This window comes from Nicotiana tabacum, chromosome 13 (assembly GCF_000715075.1).
Source record: "Nicotiana tabacum cultivar K326 chromosome 13, ASM71507v2, whole genome shotgun sequence".
In the NCBI taxonomy this organism is placed as follows: domain Eukaryota; kingdom Viridiplantae; phylum Streptophyta; class Magnoliopsida; order Solanales; family Solanaceae; genus Nicotiana; species Nicotiana tabacum.
Genome location: NC_134092.1, coordinates 80,925,604 through 80,941,057, shown reverse-complemented (window position 1 = coordinate 80,941,057; position 15,454 = coordinate 80,925,604). Strand labels below are relative to the sequence as shown.

Genomic DNA, 15,454 nt, shown 5'->3' with positions numbered 1-15,454 from the left:
TACCACCTCAAAATAAAATACCAGAACACAACTACACAAGAACCATCTGTTTGATTTGCTCTCAAGTATTTTAGCCTTACATCAAGAATTTTGAAGTAGCAAAAGCTTATCAAATTATCTATTTATTGTCTTGTTGAATCGGGTTTGATCGTTCTATATTTTATTATTTGCATCTACTTTTTAATTTTTTAAAAATATATTTTCTTTGTAAGTATATATTGTCTTTTTAGTTATTTATTAGAGTTTTAGTATGTCAACTAGAAAATATGAATCCGGATATTCAAAACGTCAAAAAAGGAAAAGGATTGAAACTCTGGTACAATCCCAAAAAGGAGCACTTGATAAATTTGTAGCGAATAGTAAAAATTCTAAATCAGAAAATATGGAAGATTTTATGATAGATGAACAAATCACTAATATAATTGAGATAGACAATAATAAAATTCAAGAAGAAGAGGAAGGAGGAGAAGTTGTCGAGAAACCTAACATATATCCTCAGAAAAACAAGAAGTTCTAAATAAGTTGGATAATTATACTCTCAGTAATATATATGATCCTAGTCAATGGACTAGTATAGATACAAAGTTGAGAGATCTATTAGTAGAAAAGGGGCCAATTAAAATTACTAACATAGATTTTCCAAAGGATAAATTCTTTAGACATTTTTCTACTACAAATTATATTCAAAAATTGGCTAATGGAGAAAGACATGAAAGAAGATGGTTAGTTTACTCTAACGATTTGGATGAGGTATTTTGTTTTTGTTGTAAGTTGTTTAATACGACTTCTAGCTTTTGTAGCAGTAAATTAGCTAGTGATGGTAGTAATGATTGGAGAAATATAAGTGCTAAGCTCAAAGCTCATGAAACATCAAAAGAGCATATTATTAATATGGGTGCATGGATTGATTTAGAAATGAGATTGCACAAAAGTAAAACAATTGATAAAGATGTTCAAGAACAAATCAATAGAGATAGAGGGCACTGGAAAACTGTATTATCAAGAATTATTATTGTGATAAAAACTCTTGGAAAAAATAATTTGACATTTAGGGGAAAAAATGAAAAGATCTATCAAGAAAGTAACGGAATTTTTTTGCGTCTAATTGAAATGATTGTGAATTTGATCCAATCATGCAAGAACATATTCGCCGAATTAAGCATGATGAAATCCATAATCATTACCTTGGACACAATATACAAAATGAATTGATAAATTTATTAGCCAGTGAAATTAAGAATAAAATTATTGATAAAATTATAGAAACAAAGTACTTTTCAATCATACTTGATTGCACTCCATATGCAAGTCATCAAGAACAAATGTCTTTTATATTACGGAGTGTCGACATCACTGTAACTCCAGTAAGAATTACTGAATAGTTTTTAGAGTTTTTAAAAGTTGATGATACAAGTGGAAAAGGTCTTTTTGAAGTTATTGTAGATGAGATAAAAAGTATAGGACTTGATATTGATAATTTAAGAGGACAAGGATATGATAATGGATCCAATATGAAGGAAAAACACCAAGGAGTGCAAAAATGACTACTCGACATAAATCCTAGATCATTTTATACACCATATGGTTGTCATAATCTAAATTTGATACTTTGTGATATGGCTAATTCTTGTACCAAAGCTATATCATTTTTTGGAGTAGTACAACGCATATATTCACTATTTTCTTCTTCTACTAAGCGATGGAAAATTTTAAAAGATAATGTACCTAGCCTAACTCTTAAATCATTATCACAAACGCGTTGGGAAAGTCGAATTGAAAGTATTAAAGCAATACGATTTCAAACTCCACAAATAAGAAATGCTTTATTGAAATTAGTAGAAGTTAGTGAGGATCCAAAAACTAAAAGTGAAGCTAGTTGTTTAGCAACTTATGAGTTTGAAAATTTTGAGTTTTTACTGGGTATGACTATTTGGTATGATATACTATTTGCAGTTAATTCAGTTAGCAAACATTTACAATCAAAAGATATGCATATTGATGTTGCCATAGATCAACTTGGGGGTTTGATTTCTTTTTTCAAAAAATATAGAGAAGAAGAATTTGCAAATGCCATGATTTCTGCTAAGGAAATTGCATATGAGTTGAATATAGAACCTGAATTTCGTAATAAACATGTAATAGGTAGAAAGAAATAATTTGATGAGAACGTTGATAATGAAATTACAAAATCTCTTGACGAATCTTTTAGAGTTGATTACTTCTTATACATAGTAGACCAAGCTATTTTTTCACTTCAAATTAGATTTGAGCAATTTGAAGCGTATGAAAATATTTTTGGTTTCCTATTTAGTGGCAAAACATTGAGATCTCTAGATGATCAGAACTTAAATAAAAATTGTCTTAACCTTGAATGTTCTTTGAAACATAATAGTAACTCTGATATTGATGGTTTAGACTTATTTTATGAATTAAAAGTTTTAAGGAAAATAATACACATAGAAGATGATAATCTAATCGATATACTTAATCATATAAAAAGACTTGATTCTTTTCCAAATGCTTATATTGCTTATAGAATAATGTTAACAATTCCTGTAACAGTTGCCTCAGCGGAAAGAAGTTTTTTAAAATTAAAATTAATAAAATCTTACTTAAGATCAACAATGTCTCAAGATAGATTAAATGGATTAGCTATATTATCAATTGAAAAAGAATTATTAGAAGAAATCAATTACAAACAAATTATTAATAATTTCGCATCTCAAAAAGCTAGAAAAATAAATTTTAAATAAAATTATGAGTTTTCTTCTACAACAAAAATCTTAGGGCCCCCTATTAAAGTTTGTCTTTAGGCCACAAATTTCATTGAGCCGCCCCTGGTCTTCGGAACATAACAATATACATGATGATGGCTAGAATTAAGAAAAAAGATGTAATAATAGCGGCATATGGATCCAAGAGGAATGATGTGGTAGTAGTAGTGGCCTATACGAAAAATAAGGAGGATGAGTGAGGATGCGAAGCATACTAATTTGTAAAGGTTTATGGTGGATAGATTTGTGGTATTCCCCGCCGAAACGAAGAAGAAGAAGGTAGGGGAGGAGGTGGTGTCATTGTGTAGCTCTCATAAAAGTTCCGTACAGTTTTAACACTCTAAAGCTTGTTCATAATAATTAAAATATTATTTCACATGCTAATATGTCACGACCTAAAATCTTACCTAGTCGTGATGACACCTAACCCAATATACTAAGTAAGCCAATCAATGAATAATATAACTCAAGTGAAAAGTCATCAATATCCATGAATAGAATAAATGAGTTACATAAAACCTCCCAAGGATTGGTAGTACAAGTCATGTGCCACTATGATTTTTGAATTATAAAACTAGTACGAAAATAAATTCAATATCTGTTTGGAATATATATGAATAAAAGCTCAAATTCTAAATTGCCAAGAACAAATGGTAGCTATATCCAGAACGCAGTTACATCTTCAATGCTAGCCTCTCCTGTCCACAACAGCTTAGTTCCAAGATTTGCACGCAAGGTACAGAAGTGTAGTATGAGTACAACTGACCCTATATACTATGTTAGTGGCGAGCCTAACCTCGGTAAAGTAGTTACGATGTCTCAGGTCAAGGATACTCACTTTACATAACATGTACAACTCAATAATACATATATGAACACATCAATAATATCAAATTTAAGCATGAATTATAGGTACAACCAGTCAGTGCATGTAGAAAAAATGCGCGCAAGTCTCTTAATAGTTCAACATATAAAGAAGATATGCATTTAATATCAGATAAATCGTCAACCATTGCATATAGAGAAGATATGCACAGGTACTATTCCAGTTTAACAACTCAACATATAGAGAAAATACGCGTCTAACATCACTAAATCATCAAAGCTTACATATAAAGAAGATATGCGTAAAATATCAAATAATCCATCCACGGTTGTATATAAAGAAGATATGCATAAAATACCAAGTAATTCTTTAACAACTTCATATAGAGAAGATATATGTGATTAGACTAGTCATATTGCACAAATTGACATATAGAGAAGATATGTACTTTGAATCAATTCTTAGATCGCGTAGCGTATAAGTAAGATATGATTAGAAGGCATGTATCTGGGACTATCATATAGAGAAGATATGCAGTAAATGAATATCATGTATACACCTACAGAGTTTTCATAAAGAGAAGATAAACAAAATTCAACCACTGGCCAGTTTTCATAATCTGCATGTACGTCATCAAGGAGAAACATGAGAGTACGACCCTAGGGGGATGGATCCTTATCCACATGTAACGACCTGACTAGTCATTTTAAGACTTAGCATTCCATTCGGTGGATTAAGGTCTTGAGTAGCTTCATATTATGTATTATGACTTGTGTATATGATCGGTTTCAGTTTTCGAGCGATTCAGAATTGATTTGGAAGAATAATTCTCATTTTAGAAGCTTTAAGCTGGAAGAGTTGATTAAATTTTGACTTTTTATGTATTTGATCTGAGATCGGAGTTTTGATAGTTTCGCTAGGCTCCGACGGTGATTTTAGACTCGGGCGTATGCCCAAAATTAGATTCGGAGTCTCCTAGGTTGATTTAGCACTTTTTGGCGAAGTTGGTAATTTGAAGGTTTAGAATTTTCCTAAGTCTGGCCATGGTTTGACTTTATGGCTATCGGGTTCAGACTTCGATTTCAGGACTTGGAATAGGTATGTTTTATCATTTAAAACTTGTCTGCAGAATTTGATGTCATTCCGAGTTGGTTTGATCGGAATCGGACGCATGGTAGTGATTCTAGCAATTCTTTAATTTTATTGTGATTTTCATATGTTTTGGTATCCAATTCATGATTCTGGATGTTATTTTGGTATTTTGATCATACGAGCGAGTTCGTGTGGTATTTTTAGACTTGTGTGAATATTTGGTGTGGAGCCCCGACAACTCGGGTGAGTTTCGGACGCGTTCCAGAGGTTTTGAGGAAGATTCAGATTTGCTCGTGTTTTTGTTCTTGCATTTGAGAGATGAGGGACGCTTTGCGACTATCACTTTTGCATAATAGAGGGTACATTTGCGAAGAAATAGTGGATTGGCAGGCTTCGCATTTGCGCAGCCAGCCTTGCAAATGCAATAGAGGCTTAGGCTAGGGGAAGGTCGCTTTTGCGACCAACTGGCCGCTTTTGCGAAAGGCCAGAGTTCGCATTTGCGACATATTTGTCGCTTTTGCGATTTGTTCAGGGTTGTTCAAGCTTCGTTTTTGCGAGGGTTTGCATTTGCGACTTCTGCAACTGAACATAACGGTTTAATTTCGGGACATAGCTTCATTTATCACATTTTTTAGCCTTGCGATTTTGAGGAGAGATTTTCATACCAAACTATTGGTTAAGTGATTTTGATCCATTTTTATTAAATAACATGATTGTTTAATGAGATTTAATATCTAAATCATGATATTTGAAGAGAAATTATGGGCTTTTGACTATGTTTTGAAAAATAAAAATTTGATATTTGAGATGCGAACTGGACTCGGATTTGAAAACTAAATATATATTTGGACTCGTGGGGCTATGGGTAGTCAAGATTTATCTTTCGACTTGGAGTTTGACCGGTTGGGCCCATGTTGATATTTGTTGACTTTTTGGGAATTTTGTAATGATCTTAGCTTTATTAATTGAAATTGATTTTTCTTGCATTGTTTGATGTTATTAAGTTGATTTTGGTTAGATTTGAGCTGAGCGGAAGTGAATATTAGAGGAAAAGAATTTTTAGAGTATTGATTGAGGGCTTTTGAGGTAAGTATCTTACCTAACGTTGTGTGGGGAAACTATCCCATAAGATTTGGTCTAATTGTATTACTTGAATTATGTGAAAGACGTGTATACGAGGTGACAAGCGTGTACCCGGGCTTACATGTGAAAATTGACTGGTTTAAACTCTTAGATTATTAATTTGCTTTTAATTGAAGTTGTTGTTATATGGAATACCTTTCATTGTCAAGTTATTTCCCGTTCCATTTTGTTGTTATTGAAATTCTTGTATACATTGTTATTTAGTCATGGGCTATGTTTTATTGTGATATTGGTATTATTATTTTGGAAATATTGTGGCATATGTGAACGTATTATGGGGATTGATTGTTGTTGTGCAGAGAATAAGGGTGAAATTTTATTGTTGCTAATTATGCAGAGGGATACGAGTGGCTATAGATATACTGTCTGGACGGAGTGATACGATTGGCTATTGTATTATTATCAGGACAGAACGATACAAGTGGCTATTGATATACTATATGGGCAAAGTGATACATGTGACTATTGTGTTATTGTCTGGGCAGAGCGATACGGGTGGCTATTATGAAATTGTCAATGCGATGAGATAAGGGTGGCTATATGGGGATGTTATGTGATGGACTGGGGGCCTGTTGTTGTTGATTTTTGACTTCCTTTTGTGTGTCATGCATATTACATGAGTTGTTGTATTTTTTCCAATGTGCTACTCGGTGTCTCTGATATTACTTGTTAATTTGAGATGTGATAGCACTTGCACATGCATACACCGTAATATGTCATTTATACCAGTCCAGGAGTGTGAAACTTGATGTTCATTGATCATGTACATGTATTCTGGTATATATACTTTCTTTATGATATGGTTGGACTGGTAGCCCATGACTATGCCGGACAGATTGTGATATTGAGCCCATGACCATGCTAGGTGGATTGTGATATTGAGCATGTGACCATGCCAGGTGGATTGTGATATCGGCACGTGAATTGTCCGGGCGGTTGTGACTTATATTATGGCAAGGGGTCTTAGCCGTGTGAGGGTGATTGATATTGTACGCACGAGGTGCCATGTGTATATGATTCGTAATTTGGGACTCGTGATTTGTGATTATGATGTGTGGTACCTCAGGGTGATTCTTGTTGTAACTCTTGTGTCGTAACAATTTGATGATTACTACCGATGTTGTTTTCCCTTAATCGCGTTCACTCGTATTTTATCTGTACTTTGATTATTTTGTTGTTTTATCACATGATTACCCTTCATTGCCATTTATTTATTTTTCTTTCCGTTGTTAGCTTTATAGTAATATTTTGCACATGTTTCTATATCTAGTGAGTGTCTTGACTTGTACCTCATCACCACTCCACCAAAGTTAGTCTTGATACTTACTGGGTACTGATCGTGGTGTACTCATACTACACTTCTTCACAATTTTGTGCAGATACAGGTATTGGAGGTAGTGGTTCCAGGCAATGTTAGCTTCTTTGATTGCGAGGATTCAAGGTAGAGCTGCTCGATCACCGCAGTCCCTTGGAGTCATTTCCTTTTAAATTATACTGTCAATTCTCTATCCGAACAAAATTGTATTTCATTTTGAGATATTTTTACGTATTCATCTAGAGTTCGTGACTCTGTACTACCTAGTCTTGGGAAATTTGTTGTGATTATTACCGCGTAGACTTGTATCACCGGTCATCAGCAAAGAATAGGTGTGAGATTTTTGGCCCAATGTGGCTAATTTTGATAGGGAACCAGCTACCATTGTACACTTGGGCTTCAATGCTCCTAGAGAGTTTTTCCATACACATGATGAAAATGTAAGGGGGCATAGGGTCCCCTTGTCTGACACCCCTACTAGGATGAAAGAATTAAGATCTACCCCCATTTATTTGGACAGAGATAGAGCTTGTATAATGAAAGACATTATTAACTTAGTCATATTGTAGGTAAATCCAAATGACACCAGAGTGTCTCCAATAAAGGGCTATTCTAATCTGTCAAAAGCCTTTTCTAAGTCAATTTTGAGGATCATGTTAGCATTTTTCCCTTTCATCTTAGTAAAATGGCTTATGTATTCCTGCACAATGATGGCATTTTCACTGGCCCTCCTATTGGACAAGAAAATGGCTTGGCTTGGGCCAATAATGGTAGGTAGGACAGGCTTGATGACAATTATTTTGGTAATCAGTTTGTACATAGTGTTGCATAGCCCAATAGGTCTGAAATTCTTAAGGATTGTGGCATTGGCATACTTGGGGATCAGACAGAGATAGGTTGTGTTTACTTCAGGCTTCATTTCTAGGGTATAGAAAGTATGATTACAGAAATGGGTGATCTTGTTCTCTAGGATATTCCAGTATATTTGGTAGAAGAGAGGGTGGAGACCATCAGGGCCAGGGGCCTTTGTAGGTTTGAAAGAAAATATGGCCACCTTGATCTCACTACTCCTTAGAGGAGCATTAAGAGTAGATTTCTCGCTAGTGGGTAGGGTATGAGCACCATAGGTTGAGCTCTGGCAGGGTGTGGATGAGAATTAATGTTCAGTAGTGAAAAGATTGTAGTATTGGTAAATAGTGTTTTTTTATCCCATGTTGCTCTTCATTCCAGTTCCCTACCTCATCCTGTATGGCCATGATTTTGTTCCTTCTTCTCCTATTGAGAGTTGAGGTATAAAAAAAACTAATATTAGAATCCCCTTCCATCAGCCAATTAATCCTAGACTTAGTTTTTCAAAAGACTTCCTCATAATTAAGAATAGAGGAATATTCCTCTAAAAGCTTACCCTATAGATTCAGGAGGAAAGTTCTAAAGGGGTAGGCATTAGATTTCTGAATGCCCCCAAGTCTGGCAAGAATATACTTCTTCTTATGAAAGATATTGCCAAACACAGTTCTGTTCCATGTCAACACTTGGGCCTGGAGCTGAGCAGTACCCCTTTCTAGGCCACCACTCCCCTCATAGGCTTCTTAGATAATGTTAGAGAAGGATGGGTGACTACACCACATGAGTTCAAACCTAAAAGTTTTAGAGGAAGTATTGAAGGCATTGGGCCATAAGCTGACCAGCATAGGGCAATGGTCATAATGGGTTCTAGGGAAGTGACTCACTGTACTAGAGGGGTATTCTTGAATCCATGTGTCATTAGAAAAGCACATATCTAGTCTTTTCAGGATTAGTTGGATTCTTATTCATGTACCTCATGTTAGTCCAAGTGAATTTACTTCCCTTAAAACCCAAGTCAATTAGCTTGTAATGGTTCAGGCAGTGCTAGAACACTCTTGGGGCAGAGATACAGTTTTCTCTTTCTTATCTCTAGCCCTTAGGACTTCATTGAAGTCCCTACCTACCAGCCAGCTATGCCTATAACCATCAAAAATGGTTCTAAGCTGGTCCTAGAGAGTCTTTCTGGTAGCATAAGTGTTGTTGGTATAAACAATAATGAAAAACCAAGGGGTGGAAGATGGAGTTACCTTGACCATGACATTGATGCCTTGGGGAGTGGTGGAGACCTCATCAATCTTCAGGATGTTATCTTTGCACATGATGACAATGCCTCCTGACAGTCCCACAACAGGGTTCTGGATTTGCCCTGTGAAGCCCAGCTCCTAGATCAGGTGCTTCTGCTCAGTCATCCTAGTTTCCATGAGCACTAGCATGGCAGGCTTGTGCAATTTGACTATTTCAGCACAATGTCTCCAAAATTCCCCACTATTAGCCCCCTATCATTCCAGATTATGAAATCCATTAGTAACTTGGGGTTGGTTTGTGACTTCCTTTTCAGGCATTTGGTTTTCCCCTTCACTGTTGAGCCCTTATGGTTCTCCATTCCAGGAGAGGTCTGGGTGGTTAACTGGGCCATCACTGGTTTTAGGTCACAGCTGAGTCTCCTGAGTTTGCTCTAAGCCTGATCTTAGGCTTACTCTGCACATTGCCATGTTTCTTGGGCATAGTACGATAAGCATTTCTCCCCCGAGCCTTTTGAACTCTATTGTTTCCTCCTGTTGTAGGAGCATTGCTTTGGTCTTGGGCACTCCCGGACTTTCTATCATTTCCTCTAGTTGTGTGTTGGTTGCCTCTAGGTGTTCATGGACACTTTTCAACCATGTCATTGATGATGGGGTTATTGTCCTCGCTGGTGTCCTTGGAGAGAAGGTGGGATGGGGATCCCCTCCCCTAGGGAGACTAGTGGAAAGAAAGGAAGGGTGTGGAATATTTTCTCCATGAGGGAGCTCAACCGGTCTGTTGTCATTGTCTGCTGGCTCAGTGCAAACTGGGCTTGCATAAGTATTGCCATCCATAATTGATGGCCATAATTCAGCAGTGCATGGTTCAGGCTAGCTGTGACTATATTGGCCAGGTAATGAGGATTTTGGATGACTACTGTGATGGGCAATGTCCCTATTGTGAAGGTCAGGAGAAATGCAACACCCTGTAGAGTCATCTCCAACCGTGAGGTTGGGGTGTGATCTGTGGGTAGGGGGTAGATAATACTAGTATTGGGGTTGGATCCACCCCCTGGCTTTGCATGTTGTTGTTGTTTGTTGGGTTGTTTGGTTTTCTCACCATTCTTGGTGTCTGGACTGGCAATGGGGTTTTTTCCTTCTGTCATACACCCCTTTTATTTTAAGCAAACTCCTTCACCATTGGTTTCCGTGCATGAAGATTTCTCATCATTTGAGATCTTTGAGAGGCGACGGCGTCAGTCAAATCAACTGAGGGGAGTGATGATGGGAAATGGGGGGTTGTGGTATGAGAGGGTGAGTGATAATGCGTAATTAATTCCCTTTCCCTTGCCCAATATTAGTAATATTAGTACTGAGGTTAGAATTATCCTCGTTAGTGGTCCCCACAAGTTGACTTATATCAAAGTTAGGTGGTATCAAATTTGGGGTTGCATTTTTGGAATTATACTTACCCGATGTGGGTGCGTATTTTTTCCCTAGGGGCATGTGAGAGATAGGATATACGTGTATGTTAGCAAGGCACATGCCTTGCGTGTGCTCATTATTTTCCATAGGCTGTAATGCGTGCTTCTGGCTTAGGTTATGTGCTAGTGGCCTAGACATTTGGAACTTGGGCCCATTTAGCTTTAGTTGCCTGTCCGGTTGGGTGCTGTTTAGACGAGGCCCGTATGGTATCTGTTGGGCTTGTCTAATTTGGCCCAGTTTCTCTATGGCCATAGCACCGCCCTACTTCACAGCCCTTGTGTCACCCTCTTCGATGCTACCAAGGACGAAAAGCTTACCTGAATTCGATGGTCATTTCCCGATTTTCGGCCTGCTCTCTATTGCATCTAGTTGTCTGTGCTTTTTGTTTCCTTCCGTTCTCCCTTGCCATCTTGATCTTCGTGGGAATTCCACCACCTTCCAGTCCTCATCCCCCCAAGTACTATAGATCGTCGTTGAAGTCTCTGCAACTCTTGTGTCCCTATTGGCCATTAATTTAGGCATTTTCTGAATAGATGACCTAATCGCCCACACCCTTTGCACAGGATACCCTCCCCATCATACTCAATTAGTTGCTTATGATCCCCAATTAGCACCATCGTTCGTAGGGGTACCTCATGGGTGCCTTCTTCAGATGCTTATATCTTTTTATCCGGACGTCATATGAATGAACGGTTAAGAGTGTTGGAAACTACATATCAAGACCTTCAAGTTGGTATACAATATGTCCCAAAATACCTCATATACACATGAAATGTATTTCTCAAAAATCTTCGTTACAATGCAAATTCTTAGTCGGTTTTTTCGCAACTTAAATCCGATTTTTCCCAAACATTATATTTTATATCCAAACATCATATATATTCATATTATGACTTTACACTCATTAAATTCATGTTTAACAAGTCTCATATTCATTATACGTCACCTTGAGATGCACATGATGTAACACTATTGGTGGCTATAAGACTAGTGTTGGCCCTCTATTGCTTAGTATGGTGGATTTTGATGTGATTTTGGGTACGAATTGGTTATCTCCTAACCGTGCTATCCTTAATTTTCATGCTAAGACTGTGACGATGCCTATGACCCGTACCGTGCTATCCTTGATTATCACGATGAGACTACGACATTGTCTATGATGGGGTTGCCAAGGTTGGAATGGAGAGTGTAATGACCCGGCCGGTTGTTTTGAGTATTTTAGCCACGTTACCCCATTTACTGCTCATTTTATGCTTACTAGTTGCTATGTGACTTGTCGGGGCAGTTGGTTCAGTTCCGGGGGTGTTTCGGAATGAGTTGAGACACTTAGTCTCAAGGTTGGAAGCTTAAGTTGAAAAGGATGACCAAATGTTAACTTATGTGTAAATGGCTTTAGAATGGGGTTTTGATGGTTCCGATAGCTCCGTTGGATGATTTTGGACGTAGGAGTATGTCCGGATAGTGATTTAGAGGTCCGTAGTTGATTTAGGATTGAAATGGCTAAAGTTGGAAAATTAAAAGTTTTCGAAATTGAGAAGTTTGACCGAGAGTTGACTTTGTGTTTACCGGGCTCGGATTTTGGTTCTGGGAGTTGGAATAGGTCCGTTATGTTATTTATGACTTGTATGCAAAATTTGAGTTCAATCGGACATGACTTGATAGGTTTCGGCATCGATGGTAGAAGTTGGAATTCCTTAGTTTTCATTAGGCTTGAATTGGGGTGCGATTTGTGTTTTTGATGTTGTTTGATGTGATTTGAGGGCTCGACTAAGTTTGTATGAGGTTTTAGGACTTGTTGGTATATTTGGTTGAGGTCCCGTGGGCCTCGAGAATGATTCATATGGGAATCAGGTTGAAATTTGGACTTGAGAGGAAATCTGGGTTGTTGGTGTTTAGTGTCATCGCACCTGCGGAGGTTTGGTCACAGGTGCGTGACCGTAGAAGTTAGGGAATGGTCGCAGGTGCGGTTTGGGCAAAGTTGGGCAGTGATTGCAGGTGCGAAGGGTTGTCCGCACCTGCGAGATCGCAGATGCGGAGAGGTGTCGCAGGTGCGAGATTGGGAAAGGAAGCTTGGGGGCGCAGGTGCGGAAGTATATCCGCAGATGCGGATGCACATCTGCGCATGAGAGACCATAGATGCAAAAGTGGGCCGGAGGTCCTGGATCGCAGACACGATGGAAAATTCGCAGAAGCGGGACCACAGATGCGGTCAAGTGATCCGCAGAAGCGAAAGCACTAGGTAGATTATATTTGTTCGAGGGTTCATGATTTTATCATTTTTGGACATTTCAAGCTCGGGCTATGGCAAGTTTTGAGAGGGATTTCGAGGGGTTTCTTGAGGTAAGTCATTTTTGATCATTTGTATTCAATAATATTGTTTTTCCATTGAATTTCCCACCTAGTTTGTGTAATTTGAGGTGGAAATTAGGAGTTTGAAAGGCTAGGGATTTGGAGAGTTTAATTTGGGGGTTTGAGTGGTGATTTGATATCGGAATTTGATAAATTTGGTATGGTTAGACTCGTGATTGAATGGGCTTCCAGATTTTGTGACTTTTATTGGATTCCGATACGTGGGCTCGGGGGTCGACTTTTAAGTTGACTTTTTGACTTTTGATTAAGAATTTAGTATTTTCTTACGGAATTGATTCCTTTAGCTCGTGTTGATTGTATCGAATTATTTGTGGCTAGATTCGAGGCATTCGGAGACCGATTCATGAGGCAAGGGATTATTGGAATAGGGATTTGTACGGTGTAAGGTAAGTAACACTTTTAAACTTGGTTCTGAGTGTATAAAACCCTGAATTACATGTTATGTGATTGGTGTTGAGGTGACGCACATGCTAAGTGACGGGCATGTGGGTGTGCACCGTAGGAATTGTGACTTGGTCAATTCCATGGAACTGTATAGTTGAATAATCTTGTCGTTACCCATATTTTTAACATGTGTTAGAGAAGTTGAGTTGTCAGTCATGTTATAAATCATGCTTAGGCTATGTGTTGGTACTGTTGGGACCCACAGAGGTCGTGTCACATGTTAAATTATTTGTTTAATTTGCCATTTTGTACTCAGTCATAGCTAGTATTTGCAGATTAGATCTCAGTCTTTGTTTTCCTTTATTGATATATTATATCATCATTGTTCGGGATGATTATCATGATTTTTGTGAGCCCGAGAGACTGGAGAGATTGATGACTGAGTGAGGCTGAGGACCTGATTGTGAGGATATTTATGGGATCGAGCTGCACGTCGCATCATTTTTATTTGATTCATGTCATGATTGACTTATTATAGCGCTTGGGCTGGAACTGCCCCTCCGGAGTCTGCACATCCATAGTGAGCGCAGGTACCTACTGAGTACGAGTGCGAGTGCCGAACACAAGTGTCGAGCGATTAAGGATGATTGAGTAGCTGTGAGGATGGAGTGACTGTGAGGAATGAGTGACTGTGAGGATGGAGTGAATGGGAGGACTGAGTGACTGATACTCCGAGAGTATGCATATGATTTCAATATTGTTTTATACTTCAGTTGGCATATATAACTGTCATGTAGATACCGAGATTTACCATATCATGTTTCAATTGAACTTGACATGATTTACCTGTTTGGGCTTTAACTCTTAAACTTGAAAGTATGCCTACATTTTTGTACTGCAATCATGTAATCGAACTGCGCATGTGAAGCTCGTCACTACTTTCAGCCCAATAGTTAGACTTGTTATTTACTGAGTTGGTTGTACTCATGCTACAACCTGCACTTTGTGTGCAGATCCATGTGTTTCCGGACACGGTGGGTGCTTATTCTTTGAGTTGTTCACTCGTTCGGAGATTTTTGAGGTAGATGCTCTGGCGTCCACAGACCTTGACTCTCCTCCCCTATCCCTCAGTCTTATTTATTCAGTTTCAGTTTTTCTTAGACAGTATTTCAGACTTGTATTGTATAGATGCTCATGTACTCATTGACACCCTAGTTTTGGGAATTTCTGTATTGAGTTGCGACGGTTAGTTTTACGAGATTTTTATTTATTTACACCTGTTTTAGCATATCTTAATTTGAAAGTGTTGAAATTATCTGAGTAGTCGGCTTGCCTAGTACCATGATAGGCGCCATCACGACAGGTTGAGTTTTGGGTCCTGACAGGGAGGTTCTCTTAGTCACACTCCTAGTAGAGTAATTTAATTTCTTAAGGCTCAACGGATAGTTGAGAGTGGTGTTCGGCGTATCTAGCTTTTATTCGAGATGTTAGTGTTGATACTCCTACTATTGAGTCAATTCCAATAGTAAGGGAGTTTCCGGGTAAGTTTCTTGCAGACCTATCGGACATGCCACCCGATAGGGATATTGATTTTGGCACCAGAAACTCAACCCATTTTCATTCCTCCGTATCGTATGACTCCAGCTGAGTTAAAGGGGTTCATCAGGCTTAGTGTATCACCTTGGGGTGCGCCAGTGTTGTTTGTAAGGAATAAGGATAGTTCCATAAGAATGTGTATTGACTACTGCACTTGAACAAGGTTACCATCAAGAATAATTATGCATTGCTACACATTAATGATTTGTTTGATCAACTTCACGGTGCCACGGTGTTCTCAAAGATTGACTTGAGATCAGAGTATCACCAGTTGAATGTTAGGGCTTCGGACATCCCTAAGATGGCGTTCAAGACTCGTTATGGGCATTATGAGTTTTGGTTGATGTCTTTTTGTTGTACTAATACAATCAATACAAGCTATAGGAATCGATTCCATACGGTA

At 38.1% G+C, this 15,454-nt stretch overlaps 1 pseudogene; it reads left to right on the top strand.

Moving 5' to 3' along the window:
* Window positions 1-1,616: 1,616 nt before the first annotated feature.
* LOC142168187 (uncharacterized) overlaps window positions 1,617-15,454 on the top strand; it is a 33,362-nt pseudogene continuing 19,524 nt past the window's right edge.